We start from the raw sequence: 7,877 nt of genomic DNA on the forward strand, positions 1-7,877 counted from the left end.
GGCCTCAACTTTCCACTTTGCTTTAAGTCTTGGGGAGTCCGGTACTGCACGGAAGACACGTTCACTTTTGCTCAATTGAACACGGAATAACAGCTTCCCCAGAGATACTAGGGTGGCTCCCTGCCTGCGGCAGCTGTTCCCTCCCTAGAGAACCGAAGCAGGGGTTGCTCTGGATTTGTAACTTACTGAGCTACCAAATCCTCAGTGCCCAGAGGCCCCGTCCACACCCAGGACCGCCCCCGCCCACTCCTGCTTCCTAGGTTGGCAGGGCGGAGTTTGGAAGGTGGGGCTGGGTTCTATTTGTGCTGCGTAGCTGTTGCTGGTCTAGTCCTCGCTAGTGACCGCTTCAGCCACTCCAGGACAAAGACAAAAGTCGCCACACCAGGTGAGCAGGGCAGCACAGCGGTCGAGGGTTGGAAGGGGAGGAGAGCACCTCAGAGAGCTAACTAGAACGCAGATTTTCCAGGAGTTGCTAAGGTTCAACTTTCCCCCGTAGTCTCTGGGATGGGGCCCCGGTGGGGAGCCAGGTAGGCAGGAACAAAGTCAGAGGAAAAAGAGACAGAGATGACTGGGTACGGGGAGCCTTCCTGGCTCGAAGTGTTAAAGCTATTGTAGGGAAAAGTTTTAGCTGTCTTTAGTGAGGGATGTTCTTTAAGGAGACCTCGCCTGAAGGACTCAATTACTTGCTGGGAGACTGGTAGGAAAATAAATCATTGCTTCCCAGAGAAGCTGTTGTAGTTAAAATTCTAGAGGTGTGGGGTGGAGGTCTTTGTGGGCACAGGATGGCAGGAAACACACAAGGACAGGACACGCCCTAGGGTAGAGGACAGCTGCAGCGCTTTTGAGGTGTCCCGCTACCGTTCACAACAGTGGAACAATCCCCCTGTAGCCTTCCCCTCTCACTCTCGAAAATAGCCATGTGTAACCTAGCCTTTGATCCTCCTCAGACACTTTAGAAGTAATGAACTTGTGGCAAGTATAATCTAATTGTGGCCTAAAGCAGAACGCAGGATTTTTTCCACCCAAGATTGAAGGACATAGAAAAGTTTTATTAGGATAATAATGCTTAAATGCTTAAATTAAATCTAATGCTTAAAAACGAGGCCCGTATCACACCTACCTAGAAACACCCAGTAGAATCTCATAACTGGACAACTGCTTTTGAAACTTGAGGATGGGGAAGAGGATTCACATGATATTTCTTGTGGGTTTTGTCAGGATTAGCTCATCAGAAGATTTGGCTGTCTAACTTGGGAGGCAGAAGTGATGTAGTGGAAAGATCACCGGACTTGAGGTTGCAGAACCTGGGTTCAAGTTCTGTCTGTCCTAGTTAAGGCCTGTGTGACCTAGCTCTCTGGGTCTCAGCTTTCTCATCTGCAAAATGAGGGGGAAAAGAAGGGGGCAAGCATTTATTAAGCATTTTACCATGTGCCAGGCATTGTGCTAAAGTGTTTTACAAATATTGTCTTATTTGATCCTCGCCACAATCCTTTGATCTGGATGCTAGTGTTATTCTCATTTTGTGGTTGAGGAAACTGAGGCAAAGTTTAAGTGAGTTGCACAGTGTCACACAGCTAGGGTGATGATGTTGGATTCACTGAGTCCTTGCCATTTCTAAATTTACAATTCTCTGAATTCATGTATACCAGGCCCAGCATCAGGTCTTAACATGGCAGCCAAAGGAAAAAAAAATATACAAAAACAGTCATTGTCCCATGGATTCTTGAGAACATAAGTTTAGAATTACCCTGTAAAAGGTGACTCATTGTGTTGAGGATGGGATCGGTGCCTCTTTAGTCTTTGACTAGTAGGAGGGAGAAAGCTAAGTCTGATGCTTTTAAAGTGGGTACAAGGGTTTGTTCAGAGTCATCAGTTCCTCAAATGAATTTGTAAAGGATCTGTGATTTTTTTCAGTATAGAGGACTTCTTGTTCTACTCACCAAGCTGTGACTCAATCGAAAAGGTGTGTGAGGTTTTATGTAAAAGTTAAGTGACCTGCCTACTGTCTAGCAAGTAAATGTCATAGGTAGGATTTGATCCCAGGTCTTCCTAATTCCAAGCTCAGCATTCTTTCCACTACACATTGTTGCCTCTTTCTTAAATGACAGAATTTGATGTTCCCAAACTTTGGAATGAGGGTTAAATGCTGAAAATGAGGAGGTAAGCAATACTTGTCAGAAGAGAAAGAACTAGGAAAGAGGAGAGAGTTGTGTATCTTGAGTCAGAAGACCTGAGTTTAAAAACCCACTGTGCCAATTACTACTATGAGATCTCAGGTGACTCACTTAACCTTTATTGTCCCCAGTTTCCTCATCTGTAAAATAAGGAGAGTAAGGTGAAAAGACCCGTAACATCTATTTTAGTTCTAAATTTAGACCTGCTAGAGGCTCCCTAAATACCAATATCCATCCACATACCTAAGTATGGGACCATAAAGTATTGCTTCCCAATGCTATTAGGATACTTGACTGTTTTCCTTTTTGTTCTCCCTTTTCCTTTTAATATCCCCCAATAACAACAACAAAAAGCCAACCATTTGAATAGATGTTCAAAGTATTCAGTTTTCTATTCAAGATACTGTAGAATAACTATAAAATGACTTCCTGTTTTTAAGTTTCAAGGCAATCTTGACATTACTAATACAACTTCAACCATTCCAAAGATAGGGGAGCAGAGAGAGGGCTGATGGATCTTGCATAGGTTGTGGTGTGATATTGATAGTATGAGGCAAATCACACCCAGATATTATCCATGGACACCAGGCATCAGAAAAAAAAATACCATTGCTTTTTGAAATTCTGACGATTTCTCTAGAAGTTTAGAGTAAATCTTTCCGTAATAGGAAACAACTTATCTGCTTTTCTTTTCAAATTGTAGAGTTTCTAAAGTATAGTTTTATCTTCTCATGGAATTATTAACATTTCCCATATTGTAAAGAATGACCTTAGTTTCAGAAATTGACTTTAAAGATTTAAAAGTGTCAGTTAGTTGCTATGCCTAAAAGTTCTTTTGACCAAAAACTATTTTCCTTTATCTTGTCCTCTTATTTTTTCTTCTCCTCTTCCTCCTTCTTTTCAAAGGAATTAGACCTACTTATTTCCCTCTGATTGAAGTGCATGTTTGAAACAAGCAGTTATTTTGTTGTGTTGAATTTTTTTTCTAAAATAAAATCCAGATTTTTTGTTTACTTGGGGCCAAACATGGATAATATATAGGTAGGTTTTTTTTTTTAACCCAAAGAAATAATTGAAAAAATTTTCAGGAATAAATGGATTCAACTACTGTTTACAGATCTTGAGTATCTCTGCATGTGTTAATGACAGCAGCACCATGGCCAGAGTTTGTAAGTTACTTGCTTCTAGTAAGAAGAGTCTGCTGTAGGAAAAGTAGTGGTGGAAATGGAGAAGTCATCCTATGGTATCTGTGTTAGGGATACTTTCATAGATCTTTTCCAAAAATGTTTCATATATGCCTGCATTTTAGAAATAAAATTTAAGAAATATTTTTAATGAAACTAAGGATTCATCTTCTGTACCCCTCTGACGTGATATGTAAAACCTCTTTTTTTTGATGTGTGGAAGATGAAGGGAGGTTTTTAATAGCTAATAATAATAACAGCTAGCATTTGAATAGTGCTTTACATATATTATCTTATTTGATCCTCCCAACAGCCCTGTGAGGTAGATGCCATTTCCATATTCCAGATGGTGAAACTGAGGCTGAAAGACAGGTTAAGAGATTTGCCCAGGGTTGCTCAGCTAGTGTCTGAAGCAGATTTGAACCTAGGCCTTCCCAACTCCAAGTCCAGCACTCTTAACCACTGTACCACATAGTTTTATTAACAAAAATTCCTGAGAAGATAAATTTAGGTGGTTGTTCTAATATAGATGAACTTAGAGAAACCTTAATGGCAATCTCATCCTAATGCCTTAAATTGAGATTAAGGACATCCAGAGAGAGTACATAAGTTAGCAAGTAGCAGAACTAGGTTTTGAATTCAAGTTCTAGGATTCCAAATTTGGCCATTCTTTCCTCTATAACATGGGACATATAAAAGGAAAAGATTTTATAGCTAAGATTTCCCTTAAAGATTTTGTAGAAAGGGAAGTATAATAACAGGGCATTTACTGATGTTTCATTAATCAAGGCTGATCTAATGTAACTGATCAGTTCACTTATCAGCAAAGTTTATGAAAGAGAAACACTTTACAACATGTAGTAGGGATCCTCAAGTAATTTATTTTGTCCAGCATAGTACTAGGCATATAATAAATGCTTAGTAAATACATGATGATCAGTATTGAAGGCAAGGATCCACACTTGTCAAAATTATAATGAAACTGGTGGCATTTGGTTCCATACTGTTATCCATACTATTATCACCACTAGCTATATCTTAAACCTACATTGAAAGAAAATCAACATGCAGCATAACTTTATTATGTTATATTTACTGACTTGTATAAACCTGTAGACTTGTGGACCTTAAGCCAAAGATATCTACTTTCCTTTGATGGATTTAGTTTATCTTTCCACTTAGATTAGTTTAGATAATCATTTATTAAATGTGCTGAGGGGAACTACATAGTTCTCTGCATCAAGTAAGAATTGGCCCCATTCATAAATTTCCGAGTGTATAATTACAGAAGATCCCTGCATGATTACTAGAGACTTCCGTATCACTTCTAAATTCCCTCTTTATTACTTTTCAGTTTCTTGGGGCAGGGTTGTGATGGGTGGGGAAGGAAACAGAACAGAACCAGGATAGGCAAGGATTGGAGACACAATCCACAGAGCAATTCTACCTCCTTTATGGTTTACTGGACTTGGAAGTCAGAAAGACCTGAGGTCAAATACTGCCTCAGATAATGACTCTGAACAAGTAAGTCTCAGCCTCTGTTTTCTGTTCTGTAAAATGAAAGAGTTGGCCTCAGTGGCTTGCAGCATTGCTTCCAGCTCTAAAACCTGTGATCCTACTGTAAGGAAAAAAAAAATCTTATTAAAGTATTATCTCACTTGTCTTACCTTAGCACTACTCCATTCTATTTTTGAAACTTTGTTCTTTCTTTTTTTCTTTTTTAGTTGTATACAGAAACAAATGAACCTTTTTTCTTAAGTTCTTTTGTTGTTCGTTTGTCACGTCCAACTCTTCATGACCTTATGTGGGGTTTTCTTGGTGAATATACAGGAGTGGTTTGCCATTTCCTTCTCTAGCTCATGTTACAGATGAGGAGCTGAGGCAAATAGGGCTAAGTGACTTAACCAGGATCACACAGTCAGTAAGTTCTAGTAGCATAGAAAAAAAAATGCAGATTGCTGCAGTACAATGAAAGCAATAATACAAGCAAGCTTTTCATAAAAGGCAGGGTTTTTAAATTGAACTCAGGAAGAAGTTATGGAAAAACCACACCCTCAGTCTCAGGGAAGTTAATGTCCTGAAAGCAGCAACCTTTGTTTTATATGACTTATAAAAAGCTATCTGCTAAAAAAAATTTTTTAAAGGATTTAAAATTACATTTACTAAGTTTCATAATGTGATATTGAAGACTACCAAAGCACATGAAAATCAGTAATAACAGCCTGGGTGTTTTGTTTTGTTTTTCTGCTCTTCTCCACCTCCCCTCCCCCAAATTACTTACAGAGGCAGAGAAGAAACTCACAAATCCTTTCAAAATTCTCAGCTTTCTATTGGCATCTACATTTTTGTAGAGCTAGAAATGTCCTCTTTGCTGTTAGAAATCATCTGTTAGGGGAGTCTCTTGCTCCTGAGTCTTTTAATTAGTTTCCAGCACTCAGAATTGTTACATCATTCTAAAGTAATTTTGGCCTAAATGCAAAACAAATCCTGCTGTCTTTTCACTCAGTAACATCCTTACACTTAGTAGAGGAAGTCCCTAAAGCCCTAAGAAACCACATTTGTGAGAAGAAGAAGACAATCTGGCTTACTGTTGTTACTTTTAATAGTTTTTTAGTTTTTTTTTTTTAAGGAAAGTTACATTAAAAAAGCTTTCCCATTTATTTCTATGTCCTGTAACATCCTGTGTTCTGATCATGTACCATAGTTATTTGTATATGTACCATGGTTCCCTCCTAGATTCTAAACCGTTTAGGGTCAGAAAGAGTTAAAATTGTTTTATCTAAATTCTTATCTCTTCTAATTTCTTTGTACTTTCTTTGAGAAACTCTCAGTTTCACTTAGTGCAGTGAAGTAGAAACATCTCTATTGTGACCTAGAATTTCAAAGCTGTTTGGTGGGAAGAGTAGTAGAGTAAGGTCTGAAGTTTCTGGGGAAATACATTTAAGGGAACTTTTTGGTATTCTGACAATATTTTATAAAGATCAGAGAGGCATCTTCAAGGGCAGAAGTTGCAGGAATATTCTTGGGAACTCAGGTAATTGGATGAGATGCAAAGACGAGGATATAATATTAATTGCTGGGCAGGCAAAGGCTTGTATCGCACTACAGAGAGGTATTTATTATTGAAGGGTAACCTGGCAATTGAGTTTATTAAAATGAAAGATTTCTGACTGACTCATGTTTTATTTTCCTTATCTGAAAATTACACAGAATTATCATGTGATTTCCTAATCACACGATAATTTCCCTGCTCAATGTCTTTGTAAACAGATAATATTTTGCTGACTTTATGGTTTCATTGCTAGGTCCCAGATTTAGAAAAAAAAATTCTTACATGGATAGATTTCTAGGGTCATAGACTAGAAGGTACCTTAGGAGTCATCCATCCAGCCCTCTGATTTTATGGGGAAACTGAAACCCAGAAATATTAAGTGATTTGTTTGAAGTCACATTTCTATAGCCAGGGTTACTTACTCCAGATAGAGGGTTCTTTCCCTTACATCATGATGTCTTTGTGAAATGAGGGGCTTTTTGCTTCTTGTTTTGATTAGTTCTTTAAACATAAATCACTCATCTGAAAAAGATAGAGGTAGAAATATGCTAGGCAAATGGGAATATATTTGCTTTAACTTAGTGTAAAATTCTAGAAAAAGTTCTAAAGTTTTTCACCTTGATTTGGATCCAAAATAAGCTTAGAAACTTTCTCCTAAAAGAAATAAAAAATTCAGAGGTCAACAAAACAACATAGTAATCCTTGTGATTGGAAATTTAAGTTTCCTTGGTTAAAATGTGGCTTTTATTTCCATAGTGACTATGCAAAATGGCATTTTCTGAGTCACCATCTGAGTCCTCTAGTTTACTAAGAGACATGAAATATTAACATTTTGTCTTCAGTTTGTTTACTTTTTAAAACATTTGTAGTTGTGAAGACCTGACATCTCATTTCTAATTCTTACTACCTATGTATCCTTGGCCAAGTCACTTAACTTCCCTGGACCTCAGTTTCCTCAACTATAAAATGAGGAGATTGGACTGGATGTCCTCTGAGGGCACTAGTTCTAAAGCTTTGAGCTTAGGCATAGAAGAATAATCCAGAGAAATAACTGTAAATGAAATTTTAAATTTTACAAAGTATGATACTTTGAGACAAGAACAGTGTAATTATTCTTTTCGTAGTCTTGTCTCATGTGTCATTAAAGAAAACCCTCAGACTTTCAACAAAAGGATAGAGGAAACATGTTTTTATTTTCTGTATTTCTTTTGAACAAGATGGAAAGTAAAGTGACTATGCTGAGTGTGGATGATAGAAAGAGAGTAAGTACTAGATTTGGACATATTTTCAGTATTCAGTTCTTGATGAGTTCTAATCTCCATGGTACCTAACTTTATTATTATAGTTTGAGGTATACATCCATAAGAACTCAGCTAATGAGATAGTTCTATAATTGATAGTATAAATTTTCCTAACTCTCAAAACTGACTTTGAACTTTTTATTTTACACACACACACACACACACA

The 7,877-nt window shown here is 37.6% G+C and overlaps 1 protein-coding gene across 1 annotated transcript in view; it reads left to right on the plus strand.

Moving 5' to 3' along the window:
* The first annotated feature begins 275 nt into the window (after window positions 1–275).
* The window catches only part of LGALS3 (galectin 3), a 23,656-nt gene continuing 16,054 nt past the window's right edge, over window positions 276–7,877 (plus strand). Inside the window, exon 1 of the mRNA XM_027849320.1 lies at window positions 276–385. The gene's annotated coding sequence lies outside the window, so the exon portion shown is untranslated. The remainder of the gene's footprint in view (window positions 386–7,877) is intronic.

This window comes from Vombatus ursinus, unplaced genomic scaffold (assembly GCF_900497805.2).
Source record: "Vombatus ursinus unplaced genomic scaffold, bare-nosed wombat genome assembly UNPS02007284.1, whole genome shotgun sequence".
Classification (NCBI taxonomy): Eukaryota; Metazoa; Chordata; class Mammalia; order Diprotodontia; family Vombatidae; genus Vombatus; species Vombatus ursinus.